Source organism: Pinus tabuliformis, chromosome 3_1, assembly GCF_031772625.1.
Source record: "Pinus tabuliformis cultivar Carrire ecotype Pingquan chromosome 3_1, CPIR1, whole genome shotgun sequence".
Taxonomy (NCBI): Eukaryota; Viridiplantae; Streptophyta; class Pinopsida; order Pinales; family Pinaceae; genus Pinus; species Pinus tabuliformis.
Window position 1 is genome coordinate 816,512,250 of NC_142301.1, and position 13,103 is coordinate 816,525,352.

Sequence of the window (13,103 nt, forward strand, 5' to 3'; positions counted from 1 at the left end):
TCCTCTTGTGATTGTCCCAAATAAAAACGACAAGTGGAGTATTTGTGTAGGATTCTGATAATTAAATAAATCCACACAAACATACCATTTTCCTTTTCCATTTATTAAATATATCCTAGATTGATCCAAGTATATATCAGTGGCCACCTCCCCTATTCCACCTGGACTTCTAGTTAGTTTCATCAGTTTCCTTGCTTATGATACAATTTACTATTTTTAGTAGTTTTTCGGGTCTTGAACTTTTGGAGTTGTTTTGACCCCCTAAACGAATTTTTTTTGAGGTTCACAATAGGCTTAAATCCATGGGCAGGGGCTTGTTTCAAATATTGTAGTAATCAGAGAGATATTTCTAAAGAGATATCATACATGGCAAACAAAGATCGTATGACCAAGTTACAACCATGGGAAGTCGGCAGCCCAATTAACCCCGATGATGCCCACAAACACTTGGTGTTCCAACATAATTACTGATCAAATGAGAAAATTAGCAAGTACCCATTTTTTTGAGGTAGCAAAAAATCACCCAATTTTGAAAAGTGGTGATTCAGAATACACCATTTTTTTCGAGCATATTTTTGGCACTTTAAATTTTCTTATGAACATTTTTTTTAAATGTTAGTGATTTTCATGTTGATTTTGAAAAGTGTTGATGTAGCATCAACTCCTTTTTTTCCAGAGCATATTTTTAACACTTTAAATTTTTTTATGTATCAAGTATGGACATTTTTTTTTAATGTTAGCAATTTTCACACTGATTTTGAAAAATGTTGATGCAACATCAACCCCTTTTTTTGAAGGCTTGTTTTTTACACTTTAACATTTTATGATACTCTAAGTATGCACAATTTTTTTTTTCAAATGTTGATTATTTAACAATTGTTCAAGTTATCTTATTCCTCTTCTTGTTTTTCATTCTAAGATGTTTGTTTTTTTAATGGATTTCCAAATATGTGTTTTTTGTTTTTTTTTGCAATGTTTTTTATAATGAAATTTTTAATTATTTTCGCAAAAAAAAAAAAAAAAAACAAAAAACAAATAATGACATTAATATTTTGAGGTTAATATTTTTTATAAATCTATATATAGTTAATTAATACTTTAATACACAAAAAATAATGGTTACTAAAATATACTAATTAAAAGAAAATATATATATATATATATATATATATATATATATATATATAACACTAAAAAACAATTAAAACTAAAAAAAATTAACTCAAAAAGCAGCTTTTTTTTTTTGAAAAATATAGATTATGAAAAATTTTAATTAAAAAAAAATGAATGAGATAAATACAGAACCAACAAATAAAAAATATTTAAATACAAAATAAAAACTATTAGAAAAATTTTTTAAAAACCATTAAAAAAATAAAACTTAATAAATAATGAGTTAAAAAACACAAAAATAAATAAATTTAAAATAAATAAATAAATTATTATAAAAACAAAAATAAAAAACGTGGTAAAAAAATATAAAATTTATAAAAAAAATAAAACAATTAAAAAATATAAAGAAATTAAGTTAAAAAAAATTATAATTAATTTTATTTTTTTTAAGTTCAAATTTTTAATTAAAATCAAATTTTAAAAAAAATACATTAATAAAATTTAAATAAATCAATTAAAATTTCATTATTAGAAATTATTTAAAAATATATATTAAATTAAATTATATAAAATTAAATTTTTAAGAAATTATTTAAAATTTTCTAAAAAGTTATATTTTAAATATTTATAATTTATAAATTAAAAATTTTGTAATTTTAAAGATTACAATTTAAAAATTTAAAAATTATTATTTTTTAATTAAAATTGAAAAAAAATGGCCCCAACGCCCACCTGGTCGAGGGCTGATTCTGGGAATCTACCCTGTTTGGGAATCAGAGACAAACTCGTTAACTTGAAGGGGAAGGGAATCGATTGTAGGCAAAAGCTAAAGGTCGAAGTTGCAATAAGTCCCATTTGTTGCTGAGGATAGGCATGTCTAGGCGTTAGGGCATGACTGTGAATTGCATCTCTGCAATTTTTCAGGTTAATATAATACCTTTATTTTAACAGAATGGCATCTAAGCAAATTTATGATTTTTGTGAGGATCGTAAATTGGCTGATGAGAAACATTGGTCTTTCCTTGTAGAGTTTCTTAATAAAGACCATAGAGATCCGATCTATAATACTCGTGTCATCTCACAAGAATATGATCCTCAACTGAGTTGGACACTGCTAGACATAGAAGTCGAAAAAATATATAACCTTCCTATGTTTAAGTTTCATATTGCAAGTCCTTTCTGCTTTACTTTTGTTAATGTTCCAATCTTTTTGTCTCAGTTAGTTGATCAAGTTCCTCTTATCTAGAAAGACGATATAGAATGGGGAATAGAAAATGGATACAAGTATATTCATCTTGGGTTGATTCAATTTGGTATAAATTCACTAGTCCAGTTAGGATTAAATACTTCCTGCCTTACCTATGTCTTAGATACATGACATAACAATTTTCAAGATGCATTATTAGGTGGTTTTCAAAGCCCATTAAATAATGGCCCAGTTTGGTCCTCATTTCTCCCAAGATATCAAGTCTCATTGACAGATCCATACATTAATGAGTTCTTACAAGCCTTCATCCAGTTTAATGGGTTTAATGTTGCACCACAGTCTCATATTGCCCAGTTACATACTACTGTCTGCATACGGTTTGTAACTAATTAAAAAAACTTTAAATAAATTAATTAAAATTTTATTACTAAAAAATATTTAAATAAAATATTAAATGAAATTTTATAAAAAATTATATTTCAAAAATTTATAATTTATAAATTAAAAATTTTGTAATTTTAAAAAGTTACAATTTAAAAATTTATTTATTTATTTATTTTTTAATCAAAATTTATAAAAAAAATTGGCCCTCGCATGGTCGAGGGTCGATTCTAGGAATCGGCCCTGTCTGGGAATCAAAGCCAAACCTGTTAACTTGAAGGGGAAGGGAATCTATTGAAGGTGAAAGCTGAAGGTCGAAGTCACGATAAGTCCCATTTGTTGCCAAGGATAGGCGTGTTTGGGCGTTGGGGCGTGACGGTGAATTGCATCTCTGCAATTTTTCAGGTGCATATAATACCTTTATTTTAACAGAATGGCATCCAAGCAAAGTTATGAATTTTCTAAGAATCGTAAATTGGCTCATGAGAAACATTGGTCTTTCCTTACAAAGTTTCTTAATAAAGACCATAAATATCCAATCTATAATACTCGTGTTATCTCACAAGAATATGATCCTCAGTCGAATTGGACACTGCCAAACATAGAAGTAGAAAAAATATATAACCTTCCTATGTTTAAGTTTCGTGTTGCAAGTATTTTTTACTTTACTTCTGTAAATGTTCCAATCTCTTTGTCTTAATCAGTTTATCAGGTTCCTCTTATTCAGAAAGACGATATAGAATGGGGAATAGAAAATGGATACAAGTATATTCATCTTGGGTTGATTCAATTTGGTATAAATCCACTAGTCCAGACAGGCTTAAATACTTCTTGCCTTACCTGTGTCTTAGATACACGACATAATGATTTTCAAGATGCATTATTAGGTGGTTTTCAAAGCCCATTAAATAATGGCCCAATTTGGTCTTCATTCCTCCCAAGATATTACATCTCATTGACAGATCCATACATTAATGAGTTCTTACAAGCCTTCATCCAGTTTAATGGGTTTAATGTTGCACCACAGTCTCATATTTCCCAGTTACATACTACTATTTGCATACGGTTTGTAACTAGTACTATGCCACCCATTAACCTGAATTTGTATAAAAGAGATCTCAAGGAAGGGGTGATTGTTGGTCCCAGTAATACACCTCCACTTCAACTTGGATTCAGTCAAGTCACATTACCAGAAGAGTGGAATAGTGACTACCAACCTTTATCCCAAAAGTATCCCCAACTAGAAAACACATCACACCAATTGCAAGTTGTCACTAGACCTGATGGAACGTCAAAACTCCAGTTTAAAGGCATAAATACTCTAGCCAGAAGTCAGTCACTCCATGTTCCTCCATCTGTAAATATTCCTCCCAGAATGTCAGAAAGCAATATTTCAGCTAATGAATACTTTCATAAGCAAAATCATCATAGTCGTCCTTCCAGTTCATGTATATATTGTCAAAATTCAAAGAAAAAATATCAGACCTTAGAAACAGGACAATTGTCTACATCCCATCAAGGACAACATCCAAACTGTCTTGATTGTGTCATGATCCCTGTCTCTGAGATAAAAATGTATAGTCTCCCCAGAGAAAATGTTGGAAATAAAATTATACTTCCTGAAAGAAGCCTAGAGCCAACAAACATTACTCCAAAATTCAAGAATGGTTCTGTCCAAAGTGATCTACAATTATTGCATTATAGATCACCTACAGAGGCAGAGCCAGAGGAGCCAGTCAAGTTGCTCAACTATAATAATTACCAGTCTGTATGTTTAGCACAAAATTTGGATGATTTGGCCAAGGATGTTCTAGAAGTCAAGGAGCATGTGAAAATGATTCACCAGACATATGATACCATGCATGCTTAGCAGAATACCCAAGAAGATCAATTAAAAGAGATTATTACACAATTAGGAGTTATCAATAAAGTTGTGTCTAGTTTTCAAGGTTCTCTGCCTAGACCCAGATCTCCTCCTAATTATGAAGAAGTTGAGAATGAAGGCCCAAAGTTTACTTATTTCAAAACTTCTCAGTCTTCCTCAATTTTATCTTTGAAAGTTATCTCTGAAGAAATTGTTGGTCCTAAAAATATGATGAAATTAGTCAATGGAGCTAATCTAGCTAGGGAAAAGCTAGATTTACTTAAAAGTAAAATAGAAAGATTCAAGATCTATGAAATGAAGATGGCAGGACAAGAAGACATTGGTGAATCTTCTAAACACAAGAGAAATGAGTCTTTTAATTTCTCACATAAAGCTCCAAGGACTATAGGTTTTGACATAGGTTCACAATCTCAAAGCAATTCGTTTTCCAAATGGGCTCGTCATATGTCATCTGCAGAAGCCAAAGATGAGTCTCCTCCTGATATCAGCAGTTATGGTTCAACCTTCTTTATTAATTTCGACTGTTTAGATAGAGACCAAACATTGATCTTATTACAAAAAATTAATGCATGGGCTAGTCAAAGAAAAGTAGAACTCAAAACTACATGGAAAGATGTAGTTATTCAGATAACATGGGCATTAACAGGAAATGCCAGGCTTTGGTGGGAAACTTTGAAGAGAACAGAATAGGTTGAGATATTAGATAATGAAGACCCCCTCCAAGCAATTTTAATGGCATTATCTCATGAATTTCTAGGCATTCTACCAACTAATTCTGATCATTATGCTCATATGTTTATGAGTCAGAAATTGTGCAACCTAGATCTGTTAGATGAATACTATTGTACCATGCAGAAATTGTATTACAAAATCCCAGATCACCAAAATGTTGCCTACTTACGACATTATATAGCATCAATGCCAGGCAAAGTTCCAGATTTAGTTCACCAAACATTGTCCACTCAAGGAATATCAGTTGAAACTCTGTCCTTAGCTACTTTACAACAACATATTCTTACAATTCTCATAAATGAATGTGCAGCCTATAAAACTCATAAGAATGTTAAGAAGAAGTTGGGTTTCAGTCCTAATCTCTGCAATTCCTTTTCAGAAACTTACCACTTTGGATGTTTTAAGAACTCTTCCAAGAAAGGTTCTCATATATCCCAAAGTCAAAAGTGTAAGTGTTACAAACAAAAACATAGATTCTCCAAGAATTCTAGGAGGCCTGATTATCAAGAAAACAAATCCCCTAGGAAAAGGTATGTGTTCAGGAGAAGATCAAGACCAACCAGAGAGTCTAAATGTTTTATTTGTGGTAGAAAAGACCATTGGGCAAACAAATGTCCAGAGAAAAATAAGAAAGGAATTCAGAACAAAATCATGGAATTATTCAACTCCACTTATGATCCAGCTGATTGGGATCTAGTTTCTAGATTAGGTTCTAAATGTGAATATTTCTCTGTAAATACTGACTCTGATAGTGAAGTTGAAAATGATTTCCAGAAGATCACAATTACAGATAACACCGAGAGTGAAGATGATTGTACATATATTTATGACTGTTTCATGTTTTCTTTTCATAATGTAAAGCAACAAATAGCAAGTCTCCAAAAACAAAAGGATGCCCTTGATCCTAGCCTAATTATTCCTATGAGAAGGATCCAAGAAAAGATTGATAAAATCAGAGAAATAATGTCTGTCAATTCTCCCTTTGAAGATTAAATTGACCCTGAAGAATGGTTTAAGTCATGTGAAAAATCTAGCTTAATAAAGCATGGACAAAAAACCATTCATGATAATGTTCTTGAAGAAATCATAAAAATTGAAGAAAGTTTCAAGAAAACAGAAAATAGATGGCTAAAATAGTAGAACAAATCAAGAAAAAAAATACTAAAAGTGAACTAGAAAAAGATCAGTGGAATTGGAGATGGAATGGTAATTCCAGTAGCCATTAAAGTCCCGAGTTATAAGAGATACCAATTGGATGCTCAAATAGACACACACTCTATGAGAAGCTACTGCAAGTAAAGGCTATTCCAACCTATTACTGGCAACCAAAAAAGGTACACTTTAAAGTTGTTAACAAACAACTTATGCAAATTTCTTATGTTGCTCTTGATTTTCCTCTGATTATTGATTCAACACTGGTATATGTAACCTTGTATAATTATGATACTGGATCTGACATACTTCTTGGCCAAGATTTTGTTAAAAGACACATGCCTATGATCATTGACAAAGACCAGATAACATTTAGTGTTCAAAATGAAAAGGTATTTGTTCCTGCAAAAAATACATACACTATCAGGATCCAACCTGATAAAGTGGACACTGTTGAAGAGGCAATTGAAGACTTATCGAAAATAAAAAGATCATCTAGCATGCTGACCTTCACAGACAAGAAGTCTTAAAAGACATTGCCCATAAACTCATAACATAATGTACAACTGAGCACCCTGATGCATTTTGGTTCAGGGAAAAGTATTTTGTTTCACTTCCTTTTAAAAAGGGGTATGGCCACAAAGCTCAAAAGGCCTTTGCAAATCATATGAGTCCTATAGAGTAGAAATTATGTCAAGAAGAGATTAAACAACTCTTGGACAAAAATTACTTGAGCCATGCAAAAGTTCATGGGCTTGCCCAACCTTTTATGTTAATAAACATTCAAAGCAGAAACGAGGGAAAAAGAGGTTGGTGATAAACTACAAAGCGCTGAATGAAGCCTTAGAACCTATCAGGTATCCACTACCCAACAAAGACATGCTTCTAGCAAAAATCTCTGGTGCTAATGTTTTTAGTAAATTTGATTTGAAAAGTGGATTCTAGCAGATAGGCATAAATCCATAAGATAGATACAAAACATCATTTGTTGTTCTACATGACCAATATCAATGGATTGTTATGCCCTTTGGCTTGAAGAATGCACCTTCCAAATTCCAAAATCGCATGGAAGATATTTTTCATGATTTTGATTTTATTATTGTATATATTGATGACTTGTTAGTTTTTAGTCGGGATGTACAGGAACATAAAAAGCATTTAGAGTTGTTTTATCATCTTGTTTTTAAGCATGGCCTAGTATTATCTTCCTCACAAGATAAATTCATTATTTCTCAGACCAAGATTGAATATCTTGGGTTGTATATATCTCAAGGAAAGATCCAGTTGCAACCTCATGTCTTACAGTCATTATTGAAATTTCCTGATCAACTTCCTGACATCAAGTTTGTTCAAACATTTTTGAGATGTCTCAATTATATTAGACAATTCTATCCAGAATAGGTTAAAGACACCAGGGTCCTTCAACAAAGGTTGAAGAAGGATTCAAAATGGACACCACAAATGATAGAAGTTGTCCAGTGTATCAAGGCCAAGATTCAAGGTTTGCCATCCCTATCACTTCCTGACCAATATCTGCCTTTCATATTAGAAATTGATGCTTCTGACTCCTATTGGGTTGCAATCCTCCTACAAAAGCATCATAAAAGGGAAGAAATATATGCTTATGCTTCAGGAACCTTTTCAGATACATAAATCAAATATCCTTCATCCCATAAAGAAATTTTGGTTGTTAAAAATGGGATTAAAAGATTTCGTCTATATTTGAAAAGTGTGCATTTCACTGTTAAAACATATCTCAAACATATGAAAGGCATGTTGCAGAATAAAAGATTTTTAGAACAAGGAAACTCCCGCGTTCTTAGATGGGAACTCTGGTTAGAAGGTTTTGAGTTTGACATCATTTACAAAGCAAGAAGGAAAATTACCTTGCTGATATGTTAACCAGAGAAGGAGCAGAAGTAACCAAGGCTATTTCAGTGAAAATTTTTGAAAAAGGAGAAAGCTCTAAGACAAGATCCCAAGTCAAACTATGCTCATCATGTCATTATACATATTGTTGGGAATTTCTTACTGAAACAATCAAATCCTTTCCAGTTGAGATTCAAAAGTTAATATTAGAAAAATGGTTCAATTCATTAGAAGGAAGATACAGTTATAATATTAACTAGAATATCATAAATAATTATCATGTTTATTTTGGCCAAGTTGGAGCACCGTATTCAAGGATTGTCTAGATATTTAATCCAAGTATCACTTGGATGGAATATTATGGAATACATTAGTATGCCAAAGCTTTTGAAATGGTTTCCATTATCATGTATTGTGAAGATATCATGTCTCCTTTCAGACATTGGAGCAAGTGGATGGATGTTCTAATGACTTCATATATTCCTAGGAAAGAAAATTTTGATTGCAGAAGCCCATTTAGAACATTATCAGTACTACATAAGGAAATGGAAGAAGGGGCCCTTAGATATGATATTTTTGGATTTGATCTCCTATACAGAGGGACTACAGTCGAGATCAATTATGACAACTCTCCAACTGGTCACAACTTTACTATCAGCATAGAATACTTCGGAGAAGTTGGAATCCCTCCAGATAAACTTGATCCTCATATGTCATTTTCACCTTTCTTTGCTTGCTTTGGTCATGAACCACCCTGGCTACAACAAATTATTCCCAGTACTGATCCAGATTGGCACAATCCAGATCATGATGAAAGTATCAATGATTTTGATTATGATTCTGACAAGAGTCCTAAAGGATCAAACTGGTAGATTTCTAAAGGACAATAATTCATGCTTTTCTGGCTTTCGAGGGTTCTCCGTAAAGAATCTCCTTAGTGTACAAATATTTAAGTACTCGCTTTCGTGGGTTCCTCATGATGGAATCTCCACTATGTAATTACCGTACTTTACTTTAAGGACACTAAAGTTGTCGATATGGGTAATATTGTTGGATACTTATGCTTTTTTGTCTTTCGAGGGTTTTCTGCAAAGAATCTCCTCAATGCACAAACCTTTAAGCACTTGCTTTCATGGATTCCTCATGATGGAATCTCCACTGTGTAATTACCGTCCTTTTCTTTAAGGACATTAAATTTGTCGGTATAGAGAAGATGGTTGGAGATTTTGAATCTAGGTCAAGAGCATGGAAGAACTAAAAATATTTAAGGATCTTTGAAATTTCTCTATATAAGGAGTGCATGAGCTCATCACAAGACACTTGAAGGAATCGTACCCTCACTAGGTGGGGGTCTTAGGGACGTCCCAGGGTCGGTCGAGCAGTTGGGTGTATTGGCAAGGGGTAGGGGCCAATTTAGATAAATTAAAATAAAAATATGTTTGTTTAAATAATTTTATTTTTTTTAAGTTTTAAATATTTTTAAATAAAATTTTAAAATTTTTCGATTTGTTTAAATTTATAAATTTTTAAAATTTAAAATTTTATAAATTTTTATATAATTTTTTTAAATTAAAAAAAAAATATAAATAATCTTTTTTAATTGTTTAAATTTTTATAATATTTATATTTTATATTTTTTTACAATGTTATTTTTAATATATATATATATATATATATATATATATATATATATATATATATATATATATATATATATATATATAAACTCATTTTCTTTTAAATTTTTATTTTTTAAATGTTTTTTAATATATTTTTCAATTTCTATTTATTTATTTAAAAAAATAGTTCTTACTTTTTAATTTGATTATTTTTTTAATTATCTAATTCACTTTATTTATTCGTTTATTTATTTATTGGTTTTTTAAATTTTCTCCTTAAATTATATATTTTTTTATTTTCCCCTTTTTTTATTTTTGGAATTTTTATCTTCTTTTAATTAAATTATATTCTTCTAAATACTTTTTTATTATAAAATTTTAATTGTTTTATTTTATATTTGATTAAATTTAATTTTTCATATATATAATCGTAATTCTTATTTAAAATTCAAAATTTATTTTTTATTTTTTATTTTAACTTTATTTTTTTTTTGTTTTATTTTGTTCCAATGGTTTTTTAAATGTTTTTTTAATTGTTTTCTTAAAATTATTTTTTAATTTATTTTTAACCTTATGATATATATATATATATATATATATATATATATATATATATATATATAATTTATTTTATTTTTAACCTTATGATATATATATAAATATATAAATATAAATATAATTTAGTTTGTATTTTTTTTTTTTATTTGTTTATTTTTTTATTATTTGATTCACTTTTTTTATTTGTTTTTTTAATTAAATTTTTAAATGTGTTCCTTAAATTTTATTTTTTCTTTTCTTTTTTCCCTTATTTTTTAGTTTTTAAAAACTTTTTTATATTTTTGACCTAATTTTGTTTTTGTTTTTTTAAGGAAATTTTATGTTTTTTTGGTGTTATATATATATATGAATCATAGTAGGTGGTTTGAAAACTACTTTATGATTTCAAGATATTTTATATTTATTTTTTTATGTTTTAATATATTGTTTTATTTATTAGTTGTTTTTTTTTTAACTTTTTGTTTTTTTGTTTTTTACTTTTAATTTTTTTCAATCTTTTAAATTTTGTTTTGTTCTGTATTTTTATTTTTATCTATTTATCTACTTATTTATTATTTTGTTTTTTGTTTTTGTTTTTGTTTTTGCTTTTTTTTGGGGGTTCATGTCGATCATCAACTAGCAACCTGACCTCATTATGTGTCAATTTGATAGTTGATTTTAAAGCTATCCTTATAATGGACAAGTTTGCCCCATAGCGTATCAATTTCATGGTTGATTTTTAAGATTTCAATGCAATAGGTCGAGTTCACCTACACCACATGATAATTTGATGGTTGATTTTAAATTTTTGTTGCAATGTGTCAAGTTGTCTTAAGCTAAGATTTTAAAATAGCTATACTTTTAGCATTTAAAAAAGAAATTACTCTTTGTGTAATGACTCTTTTCTTCAGGTGTTCATTTAAAAAAAAAAAGTCATATAATTTTTCAATAATGCCATGGTTGAAATATATTGAAAACTTAAGGATTTTTGCAGTCGTGATATTTGTTTTTAATTCCATAGTTAAAGAATTGTCAAAATTTTAAGGTTTTTCTAAGTCATGATACTTTATCTTTAATGTTATGGTCGAAAACAATTATAAGAATTTTATATTTAACGCCATGACTCGAAATTGTTTGAATTTTAAGGCTTTTCAAAGACATGATATTTTCTCAAACTTTATGCTTTTGTGATTCATGATATATTGTTCAGATCTTCCAGAAAAAATCACATTGAGAACAAAGGGTCGACGCATTTCGAACCTAAATCAAGGTTCATCATCAAGACCAGGATGAGGGGGGAGATTAACATACATAAATTTATAGATCTCAGAGATGAAACCGAAAATTCCAACGGTTAAATAATGCCATCCTTGAAAATTGTTGCAATTTAAAGGTTTTTGGAGTCTTGATATTTTATCTTTAACGCCATTGTTAAAAAATATTGAAAATTTGCCCCGAAAAAAAAATGTTATTCGAACATCAACACTTTTCAATTTCAAGGTGTTTTTAGCACCAAACAAAATGGATTTTATTGTTTTTTACTATTATTTAAAAAAAATATTGAAATTTTACTCTGAAAAAAAAAGTGTTGATGCATAATCAACATTTTTTATTTTCGGACTGTTTTTTCATGTTTTTTTTGCTTTAGTTCTTGTTTGATTGGTAACTATGTTTTCCATCTCCTAGGGTTAGCTTTTTTGTTGTTTAGGGTTTCCCTTTGATGTTCAATAATAAAAAGTCCCTTGAGACTCATTGTAACACAACTCAGAGGTATGTAGCTACCACATCTCTTCTTAGAGATAAGCTACCATCGCCTATGCTAGTTATTTCCATTTTGTATGTAAGTATATTATAGTTCATTTATATTATTGAAACAAGAACTTATTTAGGTTGTATCTTTGTGTTTATGTTTATTTTTGTATTATATTGTGTTCCTAAATAAGTCTGGATCAGTGGTATCAGAGTGGTCTTCTCTCTCTCTATTTTTCTTTACATGTCCCCAACGAAGTAAGGGTATAAGGAATTAAGGATCAAACTGGTTGAACCTTTGCAAGACCAGCCTCGTAAACCCTAACGACCTCCCACAGTGGAAGAAAAGAAATACGAAGGAGCAGGAAATCATTTCAAAATATTCCTCGAAGGATCCCTCGAGCGACAAAGGAACGCGATGATTGGCAACTTCGACCAGATCCTTTAGTAGACGACCACAGGTGACACATATTCATCCAGAAGCCACTCTGGAGGTGCCACTCCCTTCAAGGTACAAGTAAAATTTAACATTCCCATATTTGAAGGCCAAATATATTCAAACACCATAGATAAATGGTTAAATTTATTGGAAGGATATTTCTCAGTTCATGATTTTTCCAATCAGGAAAATATTAATTTTGCACTCCTCAAATTTGCCCCCCATTTCAAGGACTGGTGGGAAACCTATTGTGAACAGAGGGATGAGAGAGATCACTCACTATTTTCAGCTGCACCCACTTAGAATTCTTTCTGAGATGCCATTAAGGAACAATATTACCTAATCAGGAGTTATGAGGACAAGGACATACAATGGACGATGTTTACACAACAAAGGGATGAAGATGTGCATGAGATGATG